We start from the raw sequence: 25452 nt of genomic DNA, 5'->3' as shown, positions 1-25452 counted from the left end.
CTTATTACAATTTAAGTGCATTACTTCCCATCCTATCTCCATTGCTATGGAGAGTGTCTTTCTCCCCTCTCTGCAGGAGTCTTGTTATATTTAGAAAATTGTTGTACTTGCTTTATTTTAATTCCAGTTTAGTCAGCTTTTTCCCCCTCCTTGCTTTAAGGTTACACTTTCAAGGTCTACAATTGCAGTCCCTGTTCTCCTTTGGCATCTCCCCATTGTCCACACCTTCCCTGAAATGTACCCAGCAAATTGTACACAATGCTCCAGCTGTTTCCCCAGGACCGTGTGAAGTAAAAGAATTATAGCTGAGTCTCCTGGCACTACGTGAATACTCATGTTCTTCATAAAGCTAAGACTTGTGCCATTCTCCTGCAGCTACATAGCAACTCCAGACATTATCTTCTGGTCTTCAAGACCTGGAGCAAGCAGGCAAAGCTCTTCAAAACTACAGTAAGGAACGTTAAAAGGAACGCCAATTTATGAGGGTTTCATCAGAAGTCATCATTATTCTCTGTTTAAGTAAAAGACAACTCTTCATCCTTTCATTAACTTACCTGCACTCTCTGTGCCAGGTCTGTTTTTAAGTACACTGAAGCCTAACAATGCCACTGGAAGAGAAAAAGAAATGAGCTATTCTCTGGAGGTGTTATTATGAATAGCATGTGTTCCTGGCTGTTTCCTCTGGGCCTATTTTATGAATCAGTCCCAAAAAAGCAAACAAATCATTCAACAGCCTCACCACAGGGTCACTCCTGAGCTCAGGTTTTTAGTTTAGCAGGACAGTAACTAACCTAAAAGTTCTAGGTTATTCAAGATTTCAGCTGGATGCTGAAACAGTTGCACTACTGAAACAGCAGCATCGTTCTCTAGTTGGTGCTGAGGTTGTTGACAGAGGAGCCATCTAGCCAGAAAGAGAGCACCAGACCCAGACTCGTTGCAGAGAATAAACAGCCTTCTGTTCTTTCCACACCAGCACGGAAGTATTAGTCCCAGAGTCTTCCCAACATTGACAAGGTGCTATACAGGACCTGCATCACTTCTGCAGGACAAAGCAATGGTCAAGCTGCTGTCTAGATGAAAAACACACAAAAACATTGCTGCGCACTTCACAGCAGGTAGAGTCAAAACAGGTAATCAAAACAATCCAATGTGGGTTAAAATACAAAAGTCAGAGTATTAGGCAAAAATAAAAGAGAGGATTGTTTGCATGCTCCCCGAGGCATGTATTTCCACCTTCCTCCACCAGTTTGGTTCTGCAGGCTTGTGGAGACATGCTGTTCCCTCACAGGTTCTCATTCTCTGTCTTTATAGGCTTCATTAGCCTTTGAGGTGGCTCATAACAGACTTTGAATAGGAAAGGCTAGTACTGGACTATTGTTACTCAATAGAACTAGAAGATAAAGGGAAATGAACTTAATATTTTTTGGGTGCAACGCCCAGAATTATGATCTAGATTCATCTAATTGTACTTGGATCCAAAGAATTAGTTCCACCCATTGTAACAAATGGAACCAATTGCAAGATTTGGATGCGGGTCAGTATTTAGAATCCAGTCCAAAAGTTGACGCAGGCCTTGTTGCAACTCCTAACATTTGAAAAGTAAGGGAAGAGATCTGATTTAGCACAAGAGCCCTTTGAAATGCTGAAACCCTGAATATCAAGATACCTCCTGATCACCAGAAACAGAAGATTAGGGAAAAAAAAAGTGACATCAGCCAGTCCTTTAAACATGTTTGATTAACAATTGAAGGTATTAGGAGGAACATTAAAACAGAATTCTTGGTCCTGGGTGAACTCCTTTCAGAATTCTGATTGGGTTTACAACCTTGGAAATAATTAGAGAGCACCTAATCAAGACTTAAAGAGTTTTAGGCAAGCAATATGAACACCACCTGTGCTTTCATACCATTTCCTCTACTGCTGCTTCCAAAAGACTCCCTACACCCCACTCATTGCCCCGAACACCACCATTTCCATCTCCAAGTCTCATGAAGACTAGAAGTTGAAAAGTTGGGATATTCTGCTTGCAAAACACACACAGGTTCTGGGAGCTCCAGGTGAGCTAGTACATTTCAAAGTCCACTTTGTGCTTCTGTTCCAAACTATTTTCCAAGCTCACACCTAGTGGGTAGGAAAAGCAACAGTAGCCTACATAGGTGAGCAACCATGTGCTGATTCAGTTTCCTCTAATAAATCAGACTGGTAACTCAAGGACAAGCCGTCCTATTGTGAGGAGAGGTACAAAGTTACCATATGCTTGAAGCACTGCAGCAGTAGCCAGGAGTGCCAGCATGGGGAGAGAGATGGGCAGCCACATCCCCCCACCTCTTGCGCCCCCTTTGCTGAAGCAAGGGTAATCCTAGTTACCAAGCAGCCTTCTAGGGGCACCATCAAGGCTTGCTAATACCTGCAAAGTATTCAAAGATCCTTGGAATTAATGTCTTTCAAAAGCAGAGACTGAAGCTGAATTTTTAAGTCAGCCAGTTCAAACAGTAAACAGGACACTTATTTTTAACAGGGAAGGGATAATTGGCTCTTGGCGCTGCTGAGACTCTCACTCCAGACAGGAGAGTCTTCTGCATGCCATGGTTCATCCCAACCACCAGATACAGGCTGCCTGCAGGAGCAACTGGCTGCAGATCTCTAGCCTGTGTGTAACATCCCGAACCCTGCTCTTTCTAGGCAGAAGTCTTTTAAAACTAATTTCAAAATCTCTTCCACAGAGCCAGCAACAGAAGACAACCCTGGTTAGACTGGAGACTGCTGCTTCCATCACTCACCAGCATTTCCAAGCATTTGCAGAAGTAAATTGGCTGAAGAACAGGAAAAGATGGAAGTTTCAATAATCTTTCAGACACAAGACTTTAGCGCTAGTTTCTGTGCAGCTCAGACAGCAGATGTTGACAATTCCAGGAGGCTGCCCAACTCTTCCACCAGCCCTGTTTGTTACCTGGAAAGAGTGGAAAAAAACCCAAGAGGATTTCAGCTTGCTGAACTTGACAGCTACACCACCCAGTCCCTTGGGCACAAGGGAAGGTTAGTTCCAAGTTGCTGAAGATGGTTTTTACAGTCAAAAGGATGGAAGCTATAAGCAGGATTTAAATGCCAGCCCTCCAGAGAAAGCTTTGGGTTCCTGTGAACAGGACCACAGAAACAATCAAGCCCTCCAAATTCAAAGAGGACCTTCATTTCTAGGCTTTGACAGTTTAAGCCTTACTTAATCTGGGGTCATTGCCTCCAAGTGTGCTTCCACCTCAGTTCTGAGGTTGGGAGTTTTGACCTGGTGAAGAGGAAAATGGTTATATCCTTGCTGCACGTGCTTTGAAAGACTGGGAGCCCTACAACATGTGTTGACCCAGGACAAATTCAAAGTGAATCTGTCTTGAGTCACAACAGCAATGCCATAAACAGGCTGGTGAAAATCAAAAACAATCACTGTGCCTACAGGAACGCAGCAAGAAGGTTAGCATCCCAAACTTTGAAATTTCTTCCCACTTTTCTTTTTTTAAACATAGGTTAAATTCCTAAGTTAGGCAAGCAGCAGAGGTCACCGTCCACACCAAATTGTAATCAGCACCCCGAAGTAAGGGGTGCTTAGAGGGATAAGCCACAACTCCAGACCTGAACCTCCCTCCTTACACACCAGGGTGGCTTGAATTCCTGCCTCCAAGATAAGGCCAGGCTTGAGTCCATCTTCCAAACAGATCTATTCCAGGCCCAGTGAGTAATGCTGGGTGAGAGTCAAGAGAGCTAGAGGGCATAAACCCCCCTCCTTTTTCATATGCTAATTCTGCAAAAAATAAAACACAAATGAAATAAGCCAAAGGACTCATAAATCTATAAAATTCAGGGGGTAAAAAAAAAATATTATTATTTGCGACCAAGGACTTTTGGACTGCTGAGAGTGATTTTCCATGTGTGTCTCATGCTTTCTACATTGGCTCTTTGGGCTGAACTGCGGGGGGGGGGCGGGGTGTGTGGAACGGGGCGGGACGGCAGGGACCCACAGCAAAAAAAAGAAAATAAAAAACTACCACGGCTGCTTGCAAGAGCCAGGCAAGCTTGCCGAGCGGGGAGGGAGCCGGGCCCACCTGTGCCGGGAGAGGGCGCCCGCAGCCCCCCGCCCCGCACCGCCGGGCCGCCGCCGCTGCAGCCCCGCAGCCTTTCTCCTCTGCCCGGCTCTACGGCACCGCTCAGCCACCTTACCATGCCACCATGACCCACCTCCCCCCGGCTCCATCCTCCACCCAGGGGAGAGCAAAGCGCTGCTTCAGTGTGGCTTGCAGGGAGGGAAGACAAAATTCAGGAGTGCTGGCAGGGCAAGCCGGGGCCCTTTCCAAGTATTTGTGCCGTTTGCAAGAGGGGAGGCAAGGAGAGGCGAGGCAAGGCCAGCCCAGGGTCTCCAAACTGCGCAGCTGAAAGAGGTGATGGCAGGAAAAAATAAGAGGTGGGCCTTGCCTTTCGATTCTGAAAGAAGAGGCTGTAATAGCTTTACCAAAATAAGCGTTTCCCACCTGGCTCCCACAGCACTTAAATCAGCCAGTTTAGAGGGAAGGGTAAGAACCACCATCATGTGCAGCAGCAATGACTCAGGCGAGGGAAGATTGTGGCTCAGGAGACCCTGGCTCATTTCCATCCTCCCCTACAGACACCATCTAAAGAAAACACTTAGACCCAGAGCCTCCAAGATAATCAATTACATGCCTATATACCAGGAAAGTCAATCAGCTCAACCCTAACCCTAGGGAAATCCTGCTATCTCCACAGGTTTCCAGTGCAAATTACAAATCTACATTCCTTTGAGGATGTGGATTTTAGTCACCATGTCTCACCTCCCTGGTGTTTGAGAAGAGATAAAGTTTCCCTAATTCTGCAAGGTATTCTGTGCCGCAGACTGTCAGGCATGCCTAATAACTCAGTGAGGAGGTACCTAAAATAATAAATTGGAAATATCTACTCCTAAAATAACTAGAATTTAGTCTGTTCTGTGAGGCCAAATAATCCTTCAAAGATTTTTGAGTCTCTCATCCATCCAGACCTCTTTAGTTCTTGAGCTTTCAAAAGCCTGTCTAGCATGTTTCCAAAGGTACATTACTCTGGCTCACCATGGCTTTCTTGAAATACATGGATGGTTGTCCTTGGTAGCAAGCTCACAGAACAACTGCAGCAAGGCAAGCAGTATTAGCCTGTGCTCTAGCAAGACAGGCTGTTTCCAGGCTGGTATTTGCTTTCTTCATTGCTGGAGAGCTTGCAGGACAAACAGAATATGTTCCCATGCTTGCGTGTCAGGTCCAAAAGGGTCCTCATGATTTTTGCTCTTTTCCTTTCAGGACCTGGTTTGCAATGGAGCCAATACAGACATGGTTTGGCAAGAATGGCTTGGACCCTGGCAGCAACTGGATGCATTCATGTGTCTTGGGATAACGCTCACTGGGACTCACTGGCAGAAGTGTAACCCTGCACCAGGTTGTAAATGTCTGACCTAAGGAATAGCTCCAATCACCTGCAGCAGCTGGAGGCTTTTGTATCTTCACTCTCAGAGCTTTAATCATTATGGCACCTGCTGCTAGGGAGGAGCAGAAGAGCTCAAAGGTGTAGCATTAAGCTTTGAGAGCTTCTTATATCCAAGTTTAGGACATGGCCCAGCTGGATATCTGCTGGAAGTCACTGCCACTGACTTACTACCCACTGATGCAGAAGAACTGGGCAGAATTGCTGCTGTTCAGGGAAAGTTATCTTGTCTCACTCACCTCCAAGTGTCTCCTTCCTGGCTGTTCTTCCTGAAGATGTCAGTAGCCGGGGCAGGAGTTGCTGAAGGTCCAACCTGTCACACCACACCAAGTACAACACCACACCAAGGCCCCATCCATCTCTGTCCCAGCCACACCACTTACCCTGTGCTGCGTTCATCTGCACTGGCCCACAGGGCTGGAGCAGGAGATGCTGCAGCTGGGACTGTTCCAAGTACCCAAACCCTGCTGGAGAGCCACGTGCAGACTGCAGCCTCTCTCGTGTCACATATCATTCATGTCTCCTACATACGTGACTCTGAATGGGTGTCACATGTTAGGAAGAAAAAAAAACAACTGAACAACAGAAAGAGTGCTGATAAACTAATCTTCACTACAGGATGCATTTGTGAATAGAAACCAAGCCCCAGGGCTCACAACCTCACTGCTGCCCCCAGTAGCTCCTAAAAATGCAGCTCAAAAAAAACCACCCAAACCACTAAACCCCACACCTGGAAACTGCTCTGAATGCAGAAGACACTGTTCCCTTCTGAGCATCTTATTTTCCAGAGCCCTCCTGGAACCCAGCTGCTCTGCTGAATCCCTACTCAGGGACAGCACACAGCAGCCAAGCACAAGCTGCTCTCGGTTTTCCACTGCAATTAGCATAGGTGGTGTTTATCTTATTTTAGAGTGACCTGGCTCCTCTGGGGAAAGCCCTTGTCTCCGATTCACTCAGACACAGCAGCTGCTTTTCTGCTCTCAGCATGAAGCGACCTTGCAAATGGTTCGGATGGATATGTACAGGGTAAATGAGAGTCACTATTACTTAGGCATTGAGTAGGCACAGGCTCACCACTAAAGAGCTGGAATCCTCCCTGAAAGTCCACCTACAGGTCTCAGTGGCCACAGCAAAGGCTCAGGAAGCTGCTTTCCAAAAGCCATGGATTCCACAGGTTGCCCAAAACTTGTGGATGGAAGAAAGCAGCAATCTTCTCTCAACTGATCTACATGCAAAGAATAAACACACAAGAGAACTGGCAGCATCAAGGTACCCTTGTACCCTGTCTGCCCAAACACATGCTCTTGGACTTTACAGATATGCAGCCAGCACGCTCCAGGGGCTACTTCCATCTTCAGATACGTTAGCGTGCCTACAGCATGTCTGCACAAGCATCTGAATTCTCCCCAGAAGCGGATCTCCCAATTGTCCCCACTTCCTACACATTGGTTCACAGCACAGGGTAATCTTGGAGAACGCAACCTGGACTCCTTTCAGACGAAGCTAGACTGGGAGATACACGTCAGAGCACACTAAATGCACATCCAGTCCTAAGGACTGGTCCTCCAAAGCAGAGCTAATCCAAAGTAAAACACCCCTGGACATGCAGATAGGACTGATGCTACGTTCTCACCCCCACCTGATTTACGCCACAGAGCCACTCGCACTGCTCAGTGACACCCTCAGAGCCACTCCAGCTACACCTTGCTCCCACCCATCTGACTGTTTTCACCTGCTTATTTTGCCTGGTGCTTAGAGGATCAGTCCTCAGAGACGATCCCTCAGGTTTTATTGCATGAAAATTGCAACAGCTATTCAAACAGGGCCCTTTGCTCTCCCTGCCAGAGATGTCTGAATAAAATAAAATTAATTCATTGCAGTTTTTACTGCTTCCAAACTTGCTTTCTACAGATGTTTCCCCCATTTCACCAGGAACCATTACACTTCGGTTTCAGTTGCAGAAACCATTAACCCATTATGAATGGGCAATATTGGCCTATTTTGGAGGGCTGGTTCTGGTTCCTCTGCCACAATAAACAATAGCAGCAAAGCTGCTTGGCACTACCCACCTTCTGAGAGGCTATTCATATTCTGGTGTTTGTGCACACTGCATGGTTTACAGCAGGGATTTTGCATTGTTTATTTTCTGTTCCTCTGCAGACAGTGGCATTGTTAAACAGCATGTGTCCGAGAGAATCCACCCTCTCCATGGGCTCTCCTCCCAGCTATTACAGCACTTCCCAGAAACCTACTGAGCTCTGGAGTAAACAAGTCTCAATGGGGGGACTGAGCCCACACCCGAGAAGTAGAGTGCCATGAAGCCTCCATAGCAATGAAAGTAACTTGGCCTTGCATGAAACCTTCCTTTTGCCTAATGAAAACCCTGTGTTGTCACCCTTCCTAATGGTCTCTCTTGTCCCTTGCAGGCAAAAGACTGAATAATGGACTTCTGACTTGCTCCAGCTGTGGTACGGGCCATGAGAAGAGACGTTTTCTGCCTTCTGATCCATGAGCTGGGGCACCCAAAGCATTTCACCTTGGACAGAAGGAGCAGAGATCAGCCTCTGGTGCAGATGAACTGATGTGGGGGGGGTGTGTGCACAGGTTTCGTCCCACCACTGAGAAGCCTCCTACATGCTCAGTTGGTTTGTTTCTCCTCACTCGTGCAAATTCAGACCGAGTGCCAGATCTGGGGACAGAAGGAAATCTCCCCCAAGTCAGATTCACATTGCAGTGACCATTCTGTAAATCAATTTTGTTTCTCTTCCCCCTCCAGCTCTGCAGTTCAGGGCCTGGTACACCCTCAGGGTCATCTAGCCATTCTCTCCTGGCAAACACCCTCACAACATTACTGGGAATCCTCTGCTAGCATTCTGCCTTGCATACATACACTCATCTTTTGTCATGGGATACAGAGAAATGCTCTGAAACATGTTATATTAGCAAAGGTCAGGAAGATGCTGCTGGTCTACCTATCCCATATGTAGTAAATTAAGAATGTGGCAACTTTGAATCATTGATTCAGGCAGTGCATTTCATACTCACGTTCCTAGGTGTGTGTGTGTGTGTGTTTGGTTTTTTTTTTCCTGACTGGCAACAGACATCCAACATTTCTGCTGCACAAGCAAATCACTAGTGGTTAACACACAGGCTCATTGTAGAATTTGTAGCTGGCAAGCCACTTCTCTTCTGGGCAGGAACAGGTCTAGGCTGACAAGCAGTATCAGTGATTGTTCTCCTTATGGCATGACAAATATTCTCAAATATTCCTGTGAACAGCAGGAAAAACACTCAGCCCTGCATTTCAAAGATTTTGCCATCTGACCTTATATATATATATTTAATCTGCTTTGAACAGGATACACCCATCTATCTGGGTCCTTCAATGTTGCCATGTGTACAAGACATGCACATTTTGCCCCTCTTTATATTTCACTCCCACTATAGTCTAGCTCACACACAATCAGAGCAGAAGCCCTTCAGAAGCACTAAACCCAGTACTAGGTTGCATAAAAATGATAGTTCCCATATGTCCTTATAAACACCATGCCAAACTGTATTTGTACTGTATTTACATTGTGTTAACATCTACCAAATTACCAAGCCAGCAGGAGAACATACACCCATTCATTTCTAAACAAGGCTTATAGTCTGGGTGAGCATTTAATTTAAAAAAAAAAAAAAAAAAAAAAAAGGCAGCAACATGCATAAAAAAAGAAAATTTTAGCATAATTTTGGCCTGCAGTTTAATGTCACTTGCCAGAACTAAAACATCTGCATCCTGTGGTATCAGACTATTTGGGGACTTTGCTAATTCAGAGGCAGCTAGAGTCTTGGATGGGATTGCTCCTGGGAGAGCTTCCTGTTCTCCTGACATTTCACATGGTTCAAAAAGAAGAGAATCTAAGCTACCAAGACTAAATTCTTTCTGTCCTTTACACTTGAGTTTATTTTTCAAGTGTACTGTTCTCCAAAACACAGAACCAGGTCCATTAATACAAGCTAAGGATCTGAAACTACACAGAAACTATCAGAAAGGAAAGTTCCTTTTCTATCCAGGGATAAATCCTGGCTAGTGGCCTTCTGATTTTCCTTGGCCTGGGCTTTCTTTATAGATAGTAGCTGATGGTTCTTGTAATAAGAGACCCTCACTGTAGTTTTTCAGCTGAGGACCAAACAAAGTTAACTCTCTGTGGAGATGTATCAGAAGTACCAGATTAGAGCAATGCTCTGTTAAACCTGTCCCTCCCTAACAGCAGCAGAAGGGAGACGGAGTAAGTTCCAGACCTCCTGCCTGGGGTCATGAAATCTTTTCCTGGCCTGACAAACTGGGTAGTAGATTTTATTTTTAGGCGAGAGGCTGGGACCTTTCCTTTCAATCTGCATAGTCACAGGCAATACCTCTTATTAGAGTAATCAATAAGAGTCATCCTAAGACCTCTGTGAGCTATCTCCAGCACTACAGCAGCACAACAAATCACCCAGCCCTGAAGTAGAGACCGAAGTCAGGATATGGTAAAAGTTATCTGTTCTTTACAGGTGGGTATTAGAGCTTCAATGTGCTGCAGGTTCCGGGGAATTATGGTTCCCTCTTCCAGTATAAAGGGGTGTTCAGTAGGAATTTGAGCGGTAAAGCACATCAGTGACAAGTCAGACCAGTCAGAGCTGAAAACTGGAGACTATAACGAGGAGCAAACCTGAACCACACCAGATGCTGGGGACAAGCAGCTCAGTGGGTCACATTAGATCCTGTTGCACAGCCTCAGAGCACTGATATACAAGAGGGTTCCAACATGGGACCACTCAGGCTTTGATCATAGACTATTTTTCTTGCTGTTTACTCATAAGCCATCACTCTCCAGCTTCCCTTGCACAGCTCACTGGACAGTGGCAGCCTTCAGTCTGCTGTCTTGGGCTTGATCTAAATGGACAGGTAGAAGAGATAAAAGACTTTCTGAAGCGTTGCTGAACTGTCCATTAAATCTGTAACACCAGGATGGAGTGACCATAGGCCTCTATACCTCACACACTGACTCTATCACTGTGGACATATGAAATTCAAATTGACTTATCACAGTCTAAGTACTAGTTTAAAGCTATTATGTTGATGGTGGAAGACAAAGTACAATGATGTTTGCAATTCATTATACATGCCCGATTATAACTTTCTGCTTATTTCACACGAGACATTTGTCAGTTCTAGAACAAAAGGAACACAGATCCCTACTTTCAGGCCGACAAAGTTAGTGGAGATTGTTTTCAGCTACTTTAGTTTTGAACTACACATGCATGTAGCTAAGAACTTGGGCATAAAACCCAAGGGAGTTCCTGGATGGTTATGTCCAACTCACCAGGCAGCCATATTTTACACAGCATTTTGGATCATCTCTTCCAGCAAATTCACATTCAGGTCTTGGATTTCAACCATTATTTTGTCCTAGTTTTGTATTTGTGAGGATGCTGCTAATACACTCTCATTTTGCTCTTGTAGCAGCATGCATTGACTATATAGGTGAGCAGAGGTAAGGTATGGTTCAAGAAAGGATCTCATGCATGAAGGATTTAAGCACATGTTTAAAAAAAAATCATTCATTTTGTCAGGAAACCTAATCTGCATCAAGACTTGTGGTTGTTTCATGCTGCTTCAGGGCTGAACTGAAAAAACATATGGGAAGATGCCCTTCACTTAGCCCAGCACCCTTCCTCTCCCTTGTTTCTTTGAGGAATTCAGAATCTGATAAAAAAAAAAAAAAAAAAAAAAAAAAAAAAAAAAAAAAGATTGTCACAGGAACAGGTAGGACACACACAGCCTGACAGCCCCTGGCATACAGGATGGACCAGCTGTGTTTCTAAGAACCAGTTTACCCATTCTGCAAGGGAGGAAGCAAGGCACAAGAATTTGCCTGTGGTCCACAACTTATTTGTAGCCACAACTGCAGTTAGAGCTCAGGTCTTCCTGGCCACTAGGAACACAGCCTGAGTCCAGCCATCTGTTTGAGGGTTAGGCAACCTCAATCTCTGCCAGCTCCTAAATTCTAAAGAAAATAGGGTTGTTCTTTTTTCTTCCCTTAAAGCTCCTCCTGAGCCTAGATTTAAGTGCCTAACAGTAACGTTTCCAAAATACCTCAATGATTTGGGAGCACAAGTCACAGTAATTTCATGCAGACTCTGTGGTGAAGACTGACCAGTGACCAACTCCCAGTATGGAAAAACTTTGGCCACCATCATTCTGGAAAATGGTAGGGAAAGGGCTAATCCCCAGAGACCCTCAGTATAGCCTTTGAAAAACATCTTAGTAATACTTTGTCATGCACAGCGTCAATGCTGGAGTTGCTAGAACTCATTCCTCTGGGATATAAATGCTTTCCCCCAAAGCGACATTTAAACTATATAGTCATTGTTTTTGAGCACTGCTCAAAACATTCCTTTTCCCTTAACATGTATGCTTGTTCAACCTAAAGTTAAGAATTGTGAGAACTCTGGTGGACTTCTGGTAAGTGAGCCGAACTGTATGTGGAGGAATGTAATAAATTAATCTTGAAGTCAGGGAATGTCCACTACCTAAACTGTAAGCTTCAGTTAGGGTAACAGAACATCTTCGAAAAAACTAGCCTGGAATTTACCTGTCTTTTGTGATGAACATATTTCTTAATATTGGAGTGAGTCCAGTTTTCTTAACATCTACCCTGTTGTCCTGAAGCGGCCCTATCTGTCAAAAAAAAATAATAAAAAAAATCAAGCACTCTTCCCAAAGGATTGGTGGGATCTCTCAGCTGAAAGGGTCACCCGAGGGGTAGTAAGATGCTGGCATTTAGTTTCAGTGTAGAGGAGATAAGCCCATCCCTCCACCTTCCACAGAAGCTTTGGGAAATGCTTCAAGACCGGTATTTGCTGCTAGCAAAAGTCTTATTCCACATAACCTCCCAAGGGAAGTCTCACAAGAGGAAAGGCTCTCCAAGACAAAGACCTCTTCCAACCAGCTGGAAAACAACATGCCTTCATTAATCTACTCAAGATACTGGGAACTTTGCAGAACTATGCTACAGATTTGTGCAATACCCCATATTACAGATCTCTGGTCTCCAAAGACAATGTGAAAAAAAGGGGTGGGTGGGGGAAGAAGCCTACAACGGAGACTTCTAGTTTCTAGTCTTGCATCTGGCACCCTTATTAGCGTAGCACAGGGGAGATTGGGACTCCCCAGTGTAGGATACCTGCTGTATCCAGGGTTGAATGAGCACACAGCTGTGTGGCTTGTCACTGTCCACACACATCTCCCCTGTTCAGAAAGGTGCATGTAAAAGCTCTTGTTACTCCCACAGTGTCCATCACAGGCAGCATCTGTCAGCCCTGACCAGTCACTCTCAAGCACAGAGGTAGTCACACACCAGTTCACAGCCAAGAACAGAGCACAGGAACCCTGGTTTGCAACCAAAGCCCTTACACCTTTCACCTGCACGCTTGCTATCACCAGCTGACAGCACATGATGCAGATCTGGGGGTGAAAACAGACTTGCACCTGAACATGTTTGCACATCAAAACAGTTCATTTTTTCCTCCTTAGTACAAGTCTAACCTAGATCACTATGGAACAGAACAAACTCAGTGACCTCCAAGGACCGCAGAATAAAGAGGCCCTGCTAATGAACTGTGTGTTCAGTAAAGAAAAGGCTTAGCACCTCTGGGATGAAGCAGGGGGGAAGGGAGGAAAAAAAGAAAAGATGTGGAGCATAAAAATAAGTGGTCACAGAAGACCAGCTTGGCAAGGAGTCCATGCCAGCTGAGCAACTCAAACATCTGGGAGCCACGAGTGCCTCAGATCACAGGCTCCCAGACATGCGCTCAACACCAGGAACAAAGCGTTTCAAAGCAAAGGGTAAGGTGAGGGCAAGACTGGATTTTCTTACTAGCAGCATCCAAACATGTGCTAGCAGAGGGGGCCAGGAAATCAAGCCAGCCAGGGAGGACAGCCAGTTACTGCCCAGCAGGCAGGTAAGGAGCTATCTCGCAGCACATCATCCGCTTCCACCAGGGCCTCAGTTCCTCCGTTAGTATGGCCAGACGTGCTGCGAGGAGTCAGTAGTGACCATCAGTTCACTACACCAAAGCTGCTCGCCTCAGCTACTAAACCGTGGTCCTTCCCCAGAGCTAGGGGCACTACAGCATAACCTCCCCACCCTCTGCCACCTCAAAAAGTGTAGGAAGAGGTGCCATCATCAGTATTGCCTTTGCTGCTGGGTTGGATGAGTGTTCCTTGCTCCTCACCAAGAACATCCTAGAAACAGCCCATGCTGAACAGAGACAGCACAAGCATAAGAGAGGGGCTAGCACAGTCATGGGCCCTCCTGAAAGACAAGGTGCAACTACTAAGAATAGAGACTACAAGTATTTTACTTTACACACAAACAAACAAACATCACATTAGAGAATTCTCTGGAAAGCAAGAAAAAAAAAATAATCCCCAACTTTTTCTGCTCCTTAAAAACTGCCAACACTTCCCAGACAGGGAAAGGTGAGTAGAGGGTCAGTCAAATACCAAAAATCCAAAGTAACTTGAGTGACAGATATACATTTTGGCACATAAATTACCTCTCCAGACAGTTTCTGCAAGGCCTAAGCAGCTTAACAAGCATGTGAAGACCAAGAAAATTTCAAGGGGCAACGAACTACACGGCTCTAAATTAGGTCAGACTTTCATAGCCTGGCTACTTCCATTATCCCCGGCTTCATCTTTGCCTACACCCCGCCACCGAAACCTTCCATCATGCTGCTCGTTTACCTGCAAGGCAAGACAGCTTTATGATCAGATGTTAGCTTAGGCTTCAGACAGGCTGGGGTCAGCTCCCATCCCAGTCCACCACTTGCTCCCCGTGGTCATCCCACACCTCCACTTGTATAGGCAGGCAGTAAATACATTAGCAATCTACTGCATTCTGGCTCAGTTATGACAAGGGCCATTAAAAAAAAAAAAAAAGCTATGAATGCATCGGAGTCTGCAAATCTCTCCCTTCCTCCCCATTCAGCCCTAGGCTTGTGTTTTGTTTGCTCCCCCACCCCCCCTTTTCCTGGGAAATGTGATGAAGGAGGGTGGAGTGGCTCGGGCTATGTACAAATATTCAGACAGTCTCTTAGCAATAAATGGATCTCAGTCAGTTCTATTATCTGTCTGGCTGTGGCTCCTATTATCTGCTGTGAATTGTAGCAGCGATCTCTGGAACAGCATTCAGGCACCGTCATTACTAACTTCCACACCCTCCAAAGACCACACTGTAACAAGGCATGCTGGATAATACTTGCCATTAGAAGAGGTAACATAAAGGATTCAAGCTATGACTAACACAGTAAAAGGCTCTGCATGGGGCTTTACATTCATTGACCCTGGTTTGTTATTAAAGAAAATTCTAGGTTCAAAACCTAGATCTGCATTTTATACAGCACATCAGCTGATTTACACAAAAAGCTGATTTCACCATGTTCTTGCTCACCGCCCTCCCCCTACCCCATCCTAACTCTTCATGGAGGAGTGCAGCCGGAGAGCAGAGAAGGCACAGCACAGGTCTGCCTCGAGCTTACGGCCCCCAAATGGGGACCGCCAGCCCAAAGCAGTGAGCTTGTCATGCCCGACAAAGTACCTGGGAGCCTGCAATGCACCGCAAATGGGGACACCACAGGGAGCATCTAGCAATTCAGGGCTGAAAGCCTCCAAAGCAGCACTCAGATGGATCCTTGTTAGGAACGGGAATTTTGGGATCCAAACCCACATCTGGCTTCCTCGCATTTTTCACAAGCCCTCCAGTTTATTTGGGGCCCATCTGTGAAGTCTAGATTGAAATCTAATATCCTTCCCCAGGGTAGGATGAGGGTTTTTAAGAGAAAACTGCTTAGGTCTCCCTCCCATAGCCAGCAAGGCAAGGCCACAAACATTAACTCCACCAAAGCTCATTTTCTACCTGGCAATGGATTGGGTTTAGCCTCCTGGGCACAGAAGCTCGGAACGGAGGCTTTCTTGAAACTGGGATATTTCAAAAACTTCCCCCTGCTGCACAAGTGCCCTGATGCTTTTCTCAGTTGGACACCTATTTCATAGCAGGGCTTAATATCCAACTATTACCCTTCATTCAGCATGGCTGAAAAATTAGTCATCAACCTAAAAAGTTATTAGGAAACACTTGATACTATGATTGCTTTCCTGTGGAATGAAGGAAAGGGAAGAGCTGGGGGAGGGAAGGTGGGTGAACCCTCACACTTACAGTCAGGAAGGCTTTTCCAGCACAGGCACAGCTCTCCTGGGGAACCTCAGCCCACAGGAGAGCACCCAAGATCCCAGCTTGGCACAGCTGCTCCCACTACCGATGGCCCAGAGGCAGCTGGCAGGGACTGCCTTAAATAGAGCTGCTGCTCCCTGCAGCCGTCTCTCCGGGCAGCACCACCCATGGCTGATGCAGTCCAGCTGAAAGTCATTTATCATCCAGCAATTGCTCACAGGCCTCAGCTGGGGAACGCAGCCGGGTGCTTCTCCCTGCTCCGCCTGTAGGTATCTGGGTGCAGGAGTGGGGCTGGCCGCTGGCCCAGCTGTGTGCAGAGCAGTGCAGGGATGGGGTGAGCAGCCGTTCCGAAGCATCGTGCCATGGGCTGTGATGCTGGGGGTAGGCGCACAAGGGGTGAGCTCCACAGGGTCCACTCAGGTCAGGGACTTGCAGTTGCTGCCACCAGTGACATCTCTTACCATGTCTGTGTGCCCCCATGAGGAGCTGCTTGGGCAAAGTGGCCCAGTGCTGTTGTCCTGCATCCTCAGATGGCTTCTGGCCACCCCAGACTGCTGTCACAGGCCACCCTCTGCTCTTGGCACCACTCCTATCCAGCATCCTGGGAGCTCCTCTGGCTCTGCAGGTGGTGTGATGTGCAAACCTGGGCTGGAGACATCAAATGGCGCTGGAAGAAGGGAAGAGTTACAGTGGCAAGATATGGGGGAATAGCGGGAGCTGTGAAAGGCTGCACAGGATTAACCACAATCACAAAAGGTGTGGAAGAACAGACCATTACACCTCTTCATGGCCATTTTCACACCACACACTGTCTAACTCAAGTCATCTCAAAAGCCAGGGTAGAGGGAGAAATAACCTGTTGATGAAAAACAAGAACCAACAGACTGGAAAAACATGGCATCCCCTTCGGCAAGATTTTCTGCGAGGCAGAGCACAGCCATTGTATCTACCCACTCAACCCCACCACCCTACAGCTGAAAAGGCATTTGCTGGGAAGGGGCTGCGGCTGGCTAATAGCCCTCGTGCCCACAGCAGGGCTGGCTGGAGCTGGCAGTCTGAAAAGCTGCATTTTAAGTGGCTTTCTGGCAGGCAGTGCCAAACATTTGGAGAAGATGTTTTGAGAAGGAAAAGGAAAAAAAAAAAAAGACTCCCCCCACATTTTTATGGTAATAAAAACATATTTGATTTGTATACAGTTTATATGCTTCATAAAAATGCTAATTACTCTCCCAAACAGAGGACAAACAGAGCAATTTTTTGCATCCCACCCTTCCCCCTGCGCTACCCTTTATACTTTTATGACGCAGCATTTATTTAAGTCGAAATTGTGCCCAGCTCATTCTGCCTTTCACACGGCGCATCCTCCCCTCTCTTCCCACTCGTAAAAAAAAATAAATAATAATAACTTGCAAATTTATTTCAGTGGAAATTTGGAAAAACATTATGAGGGAAAAAAGCGCCTCCAAACATAAAGCACACAAGGACTCCAGCACTAGCCCCCCTCCCGTTCCACAACTTTTTCCTTTGGTGCATACATTTTTCCAAGGTCACCTCGGAGGCTTTTCCTAGTTGGCTATTAAAACAGAAAAATCGCCTGCCCCAAGAAGTGCATGAAGCCATCGCTGTGGCTTGGACAGTTTCCCTGTGTACGGATGCCACGGGAGAAGCAGGGTGTGGGGGGAGCTGATATTTTTCCAAGACTTTTTCTCTCACCAGAGGAGGAGGATGAAGATGGAGTGATGAGTGAGGTTCTGTTTGTCCGGCAGCATGAGTCACTCAGCAGCAGTTTCCGATACACACTTTTTTTTTTTTCCTTTTTTCTTTCCATTACAGAATTTGGTGTCATTTATTCCTTCCTCCTCTTCAAGAAAAGAAAAAAAAAAATCCCGCTACCGTTATGTCTAATTTATTCTGGGAACTTGTTTAAGGACCCACCAAACATGGTGGGGGAAGGGTGATTTGAAACACAATCCAAAATATAATCGGCTCTGGAAGCTTTTAAAGAGACTCCTTTAAGGCTGTGCCAAACCTTAAAGAAGGAAAATACTTCCACTAAATCCCTCCCACCATGAATGGGATCCTGTATGTCTGAGGCTTTTTATTGGCTGGGTGGTTTTGGGTTGTTGGTTGGGGTTTGGGTTTTGTTTTGTTGGTTTTTTTTTTTTTTTTATATCAAAGATGTTCCTCTTTCAAATAGGGCCTGAGCTCTGCGGCTTTTCGGCAGGCAGCGAATTCTTGCTCCTTGGGCATGCAGTGATCTGACACAGCCCTCCCCCACGCTGGGTCGGGTTCTCATGCTAAGCTCTGGCTCCTGGAGCTTGAGTTGTTGTTTTTTTCTGGAAGCTGTTTTTTCCCCTCTTCACCCTTTAAAAGCAAAACTAAACAGAACTAAGCCCTTAAAAAGAAGAGAAAAAAAAAAAAAAAAAAAAAAAAAAAAAAAGCAGGGGGGGCAGGGAAGCCAAGCTTCACAGGGCCCAGAAACCCAGCCTGGCCGTCCTGCTCCTGAAATATCCCCATCACCTGCAGGCAAGGGGTGATGCTGCCTGTGCAGCCTCCACCGCTCCCTGGCCAGCGCTGGCAGGTGAGGCAGGAGAAGGCCCCATCAGTGGGCAGAGGATGTGCACCAGATCACTGTTTTACTCAAGACCACCCAATCAACAGTTTTATAACCCACAAACGGACACACACGGCCATGTGGTCCCCACAAAGTAACCCTGTTTTGTTCTCGTTCCAGATCTTAAACTGAGCAAACCCAAGCTGTCCCTCTGCTGCGACTCCCCTGCGTACCCTCCGAGGTGGACCAGGCTTTAAATAGTGACATCACCTATCCAGTGCTAAACTGGTCCCCTGCACCGGTAGGGAGCAAGGATGATTGCAGGATTCGTCTATTCATTTGTTCTGATGGAAGAGGATTTCTGGGAGCTCTGGAAGCGCTGTTCTATTCTATCCAGAGCAGAAAGTCCTGCTGCCCTGTAGCTTTTTGTTTCCAGCTACACTTAGACCCAGATCTGGAAATGCATACCAGTATCATTTCTTCCTTGCAACAAATGGCACTAATTCAGCCCCACAGCCTGTGTAGTATTTAATCTTGATTGTTTGTTCTTTCAGATGCCACATTTAGCTTCTGCTTCTCTGTCCAAGTCTCAGCCTCAGCTCCACCGGTCTTCTCTGTGCAGAGAGGGTAAACAGGAAAACTCAGCAGCAGGGGAAGGCAACGCTCTAGGAGCAGCAGTCTCCTTCCTGAGTTCAAAAGGCACAGGGAAAAGGCTGCAGGGAAAATGACTGGAAGTTTGGTTGGAGTGAACCCCGTTTTGTCTGAATCCAGGCATACGCCAGAGCCAAAGGGACCTTTCTTCATTGACTACGAGGTCAGGGACCTCAAGGCATCCTGTCCACAGTAGCCTCATTCTCCACATGCCGTGAGCAACTTCTCTTCTGCATTTCAGCTTCTTTACTAGCGCAATCTCACCCAGAACTGGTAAAGCCCATCTTGTACCAGTGACTCTTCTTCTAACACAGACTGGAAAGCCAGACAGGAACCCCGGCACCCTTACAGTGTTTTCGGTTTAATTAATATGCTTCTCATAAGGGACAGCTGCAGTTCAAATATTTTATGCTGTTTCTCCTCCTTCCCCCAGAGAAGAAGTGTACCCTTGGACGGCACCAGCAGCTTTGTGCAAATGGCTGCAGCAGAAGGAAGCTGGCTGGAGGCAGACCTTTCCTATCTGGGCACTGGGCGACTCCAGAGAGCACGGTGTTTTGCCTGCCCAGCTCACGGAGCGGCCCAGGTCACTGTGTGTCCCCACCAGGCTTTGTGCCATGTGCCACACCAGCCACTGACTCGCTGTTTTCTGCTTGGCTGCTCTTAAAACAGTTGGTTATTTGGGGCCCCAAAGCAATCTCGGAGACCCCACGAGAAATACTCCCCCTCAGTTCTGATTTCCTGTTTACAATGACGTTTTGGGATGTGCTTCCAAGCCAATGTTTAATCCCTTTGCCACATTGATTTTGAATCATTCTAGTTTAAGTGTTATGAGTACCAAGACAAATATTTTTCATGAGTTTCAAACCACAAGCATCTTTATTGACCTTATTTTTAATTTCATCACAAATAATCCCAAGTTTAGCTTGACAGGATCCATCTTCCACAAGGTACCAGAGTTGTTCTGATTAAGAACTGGCTTCATGAAAACAGCTATTTAATGGAATTTCAAGGCAGCTCTGAAAGGAATAGGTTCAGACCTGCTACCCCACAGTAAAAAAAGCACATAACCCCCTCCAGGAACACAACACAAACTGTTCTGGAAGACAACTGTGCTCATCCAGCTTTACATTTCCTATGCATTAGGTCTCGGTAGCTGCCAAAACATGATTGGCATTTCCCAAACAAACACAAACATTATTTGTTAAAGGAAATTGGGAGTCCCCTCCCTGAACAGCCAGTGGGTCCTCAGTATAAATAGAGCACAACTTGAGTGAAATCCAGAGCATGCAAGCACTGTGGACTCCGAGCACTGCCACATCCTTCTGCAGGTTTGTGGCTATTTGCGGCTCATGACAAGTTCAATGCAAATGAACTGAATGACCAGTTCTCTTCACACAGAAATACCGTGGGTTATTCTGTAAAGGCAGCTTACGGCAGAAAGCTCAGTGTATTTTTCTTCCCCATTTGACAAAAGTTGTGATTCAAGGCTCCAGCATGACACAGCAAAATGTGTTTTTTGAATCTGTGGAGGAACCCAATTTAAACATTGTTAAGTTAAAGGGAAGAAAAAGAAGCCAACCTCACATCAAGTTTTGTGTGCCAAACCTCACCATATAGACATGTGCAATTATGGAACTTCCTGAAAGATATTTTTGCTAGAAAGAGAAATGCATAAAGGTTACATGGGACTCCAAAGAGCCTCACGAAAGGATGCAGGATCATAGAGCCAAATGACCCACTGACCAGGGCAAGAAAATGACAGTGCCCAGTTTCAGGTGGCAATCGAAGTTCAGGCTCTCAAATATGTGTGATAAAGGAGGCATCCACATGCAATGCGTGCCAGCATGGGGGTTTTTAAGCACTGATTATACCTGGGGACAGTGGGCTATGTGTGCCTTGGTGTAGATCTGGTGTTACTGGCATGACCCCACTCATTCATTCCCAGGAAAAAAGTACAACTTTTACAGCAGTGTGTTCTAATCTAAACTTCTCTGACCTCCTCCTAAAATGTCAGCACTTCTGGTCAACTGCTCAGTATCACCAAGAGAGAGCTGGAACCTCTCCCAGTACAAGCACCCGCATCTCACCCCCTGCGGGGCCCTGGGACAGGCAGGGTTTCTGCAGCCTTCATTGCGTTCCGATGTGCTCACTCATACAGTTGTTTGTGACCTTTTTCAAGGGTGGGTTTTTTTCTTTTTTTCTTTTCCCCTGATCCTCATGAACCCTAATTATGAATCCAAGGTCGTTATCAGCGATGTCAATTATACAATGGCTGAGCAGCTGCTCCCCCTGTTGCTGGCCTAATAGTGCCATGTTCAAGTAGACAGCAGAATTTCTTATGCCATTTAAAATTTGCTATATCATGAGTTTCCTTTCAATTGCAAAAGCAGAAAAACAGCTTGAGTACTTTTCCTCCTACATCTTTACTTCAAGCTGCTTTGACAGTCCTCAGTACATCCTTCAGCATATCCCGCCTTAAATACATATCCCAAGGGGAATAAATGGGAATTAAAAAAGAACAATTTTTCCCAGATGGTACCCAAAGTCATCTACAAATATAATGATAGCAACTGCTTTAAAATAAACTCTATTGGAGATTTTTTGGCTGTGGGAGCATAGGGCATGTGGCCATTCACATGTTACGAAGTGCTGTACTCAGTACTAAAATATAACTACTTCAGGGTGAGAACTCAGAGGCAGCTTACTAGTGCAGAGCAGTAACAGATAATGTTTGAGTACGGGAAGCAGGACAGTATTTAGCATGCAACTAAAATGAAAGGGGGCCTTTCTTCACCTTGATATATTTTATAACAGTTTAGATAACTAGAAGGAGGTAGCCCCAACAGCAAACTATCACAGTTATCAGTGATTTCCTCTTCTGTGTTCGGGTTGACGAGTGTGGTGTGCCACATCCCACCACATAGGAAGTGTTAACAAGCACTGACTATTTCATGGCAGGCAAATAGCTAGCAAGTATCAAGAGAGATCTAACTCTTCCCCTTTCACGTCTTCTACTTATTTTTGCTTTCTTCATCTTGAGAGATGAAAGAAGGTAGGTGAATTCACACAGGGTGACCTCCTCTATGACTTCCCTTGCAAGGGTGACAAACACCAGCGCCACCGGGAAATACCCACTTGCCAAATCTAAATTTTGTCTTTAGAAGGAATCTGCTTCAGTGTCTCTTTTATGTAAAGCAATGCCAACATGACGCTGTACAGAGGAACACAGCTGTCGTTCAGTCTGAACATCGAATGTTCGTAAATGGATATCTCTTTCACTGAAAAGATACTGGCCTCCTCACTTTCCGTTCCCAATTTCTGCCTTGCAAAACTCCTGCTGGGACCTGAGACTAAAGTTGGGCTCTTCCTTACTGAGTATTATCCCCAGCAAGGAAAACAAATGGGCCAATATATCATCTTGTTGGTGCTTGTACGATCCTATCTCTGTCCCTGTCTTTGCTGTGCCCCCTCTTACTGTACTAATGAGGATAGAAAGCAAATTAAAAAACCTTGCCATTGCTAGTGCAGCCAGCAGCTATGACTCAGAACACACAGAGGCTGCAGATCTGGTGAGTAAGATGGAGCTTTTTCTCCCCACACATCCCATCTCTGCCCCTCCCCCCTCCTTTAAAAATAGTCACATTAGAGAACAGAAAAACTTCAAAGAATTTGACTCTTTCTCAAAATTACTATATGATTAAGGGTTTCTGCTGTAGCCACCTTTTCAACTAACTCCAGTGATAGATGAGGTTCTCTATACTGCCAGTTTTACATGGTCTAAGCAGCTCCAGAAGCTTAAACTTCTCCTGGAAGCCCTTTGGGTTTTCACATCTGGGCTTTAACCATGCGAGATCCAGAACTCTCAATGTCTGCAGACTTTGAGAACTTCCTGGTTAGGCCAGGGGGATGCTGTCAAAATAGATTTCTTTACTGAGTGACTCAGTGCTGCTTTCAGTCCTTGCCAGAAGCCAAGTACAGAGGCATGAGGAAAACAAACAGAAGTTACTGAAGCATTTCGGAGTTTTCAGAAAAGTTTGGTTCAGCTTTAATTCCAGTAAAGCTCAGAGAAGGATGAAGCAGAAAAATATTTCCTAACCAAATTCCCCATGCAAAGGCTCTTAGTAGACAAGCATGTGTAAGTTTTACAACAGTTTTGCATTCCTAGTCAGGACCTGTGAGGTTCCACATCCAGACAATGGGAAGGACAGTGCACATACAGAACACATGGAAAAATGCCCTATAGATACCGGCTCAAGTTTTGCCCTCAGCTGTACTCCCACAGCCAACAGACTTCCCTGGAATTGCATAAGTTTTTCAGAGCCGAATACAGCCTCCTTTTTTTGTTGTTGTTGTTTTTGAAGTGCTATAATCACTTTATGGAAGAGCCTGGCAGCCACCGAAGGCTGCATGCACACAAGCATGCTTGCTGGGAACTCTCCCCCAGGAATGCTCAGCTTGGATCTAGCCAGCTTTTCATATAATTCAAACAGTAGAATACCAGTTCTGAAAACAAAATAGTCCAAATATATTTAAGTGTGAAAAACAAAGCTAAATTTGCCTAAAGTTAGAGAAAAAAAGTTAAATCCCAGATGTGCTTGCAAAACACTTCCATGCCAAAGCCCATCTTGGATCTGTATTCACACACTCCTTCATAGGTTGTTTGTGTTTAACATCAGTTTGACGCTGGGGAAAGGGAGCCATCAGAGCCATCATCTGCTTCTTCCTTCCTGCCTCCCCCCAGAAAAAAAGTACCACAGCTCAAAGTAGGACAGCAAAGCAATAACAGTCACCCCCCAAGCTTATGACAATGCCACAATGGAAAATAATATGACAAAAATGTTGATATGGCATGTAAAAAAAAAATCTACTTAACCTAATCTGGATCAAAGAACACTGAAATATCTTCTTCATGACCACACAGCGATTTCATAACATCGCTGAACAGTAGAGGGAAGTTCAAGTCCCCAAGAGTACTGCTACAATGATATTATTTTAACTTTAACCTTTTAAAATTTCTTTTAAATATAACTGCCTACTTCATGGGGTTTGTGATACTGTGACTTGGAATAATTCAGCCAGCCCACTATTTATTTTTAAACCATGCATTTCATATATATGGATATGCACAAACTCAAATTCATCTTAATGAGAATTCCCTGGTCTTTAAAATTACCAAGAAAGCCACACAACCATACACGGAACTCTAGCCTGCGAACTCAGAAATAACACAGGCTCTGCAGCTGGACACAGCTATGCCACCTATAGCCACGGCTGATCCCAGGGTCCAGACCTGCTTATCCCACCTCCTCCCATCAAGTCACCCGCACCATAACATCACTTGGCACACACAGCTGCAAAGGAACGGTGGTTATTGCCCCTCCACAGATTTATCTTGATCAATAGCATACCTGCAGGCTGGTTAATCCTAACAGATGGTAACCAGTGATAATGTACCTTAATAGCAAGCTGATGTCTTTAAACACAGCTGTGCACAGGGTCTTTCTGAATTTCAGCAGTACAGCAAATTTCAGATGCTGTTTTGTTCCATCTTTACAGTTATTCAGAACAGAAGCAGCACTTATTTTCCCCTCATAATTTAAAAATTTAAAGTCTCCTATTAATCAAACCAGTTAATGAAGCAACTTGTAAGATCCCTCAGAAATCCACAACATGCGAAGTCCAAAGGTTACAAATTTAAGGAGATCATTAGGCTATCTTCCTTATGCAGGACAAGAAGAGTTAACTCTGGCTTTTTACACAAAATAGAACCTCTGATTCATCACTGCACCAACTGACTAGCACAGTAAGACCAATTTAGGCAGTTTCTAACAGACTACAGAACCCAAACCAGTCAACAAAATTAGACCAAAAACCTGTGCTTCAGGGAGGGATTCTGACAGAGCCATAAAATAGCAACTGCAGGTTCTTCGGTTGGTGTTTGCAAGGTCACACTCCTCTCAACAAACTCACTGGAGATCCAGAAGACAACCTCAATGCGTTCTCCCAATTAAGTAGCTCGTTTGGATCTAATGCGACATTTATTGACTCCTGGGCCCGTATTGATTCTGAATAGGCTACAGCTAAGGTTTAGTAAATGGAGATAGTAAATGGAGATTTAGCCTTGGAGATAAATCAGCATGCAGGTAATAAACTGCAGATCACATAAGCAAACATTACTTAATTATATTCCTATTAATATATTGAGTCTGTAATGAATTTTTGAGGCATTTAATTATCAATTTGACAAGATAATCTAGGGGTAGTTAATGATGGACTGGTAAATTGTTAAAAAAACAGAGACTCTTAATAAGTCTCCTAACTGACACTGAATTAACTTGCTTTAGCTGTCTGGTTAAATAGACAGCAGTTAATTACAGAGTGCTTAAACAGTCTCCCAGTTTTAATATATGACTCTCTTTGCTGTGCAGTAACCATACAGCAGGAGGCATGGGGGTTTTTACACATTATTTC

The 25452-nt window shown here is 45.3% G+C and overlaps 1 long non-coding RNA gene across 3 annotated transcripts in view; it reads right to left on the bottom strand.

The window, feature by feature from the left end:
• LOC308072949 overlaps window positions 1–25072 on the bottom strand; it is a 75379-nt gene extending 50307 nt beyond the window's left edge. For 2 of the 3 annotated variants that reach the window (XR_013931854.1, XR_013931855.1), the window contains exon 1: window positions 2781–25072. This is a non-coding gene — a long non-coding RNA (uncharacterized lncRNA). The remainder of the gene's footprint in view (window positions 1–2780) is intronic. The other variant, XR_013931856.1, reaches the window with a different exon arrangement.
• Window positions 25073–25452: the final 380 nt, after the last annotated feature.

This window comes from Falco punctatus, assembly GCF_963210335.1.
Source record: "Falco punctatus genome assembly, chromosome: 13".
Taxonomy (NCBI): domain Eukaryota; kingdom Metazoa; phylum Chordata; class Aves; order Falconiformes; family Falconidae; genus Falco; species Falco punctatus.
This window is presented reverse-complemented; position numbering and strand designations above follow the sequence as displayed.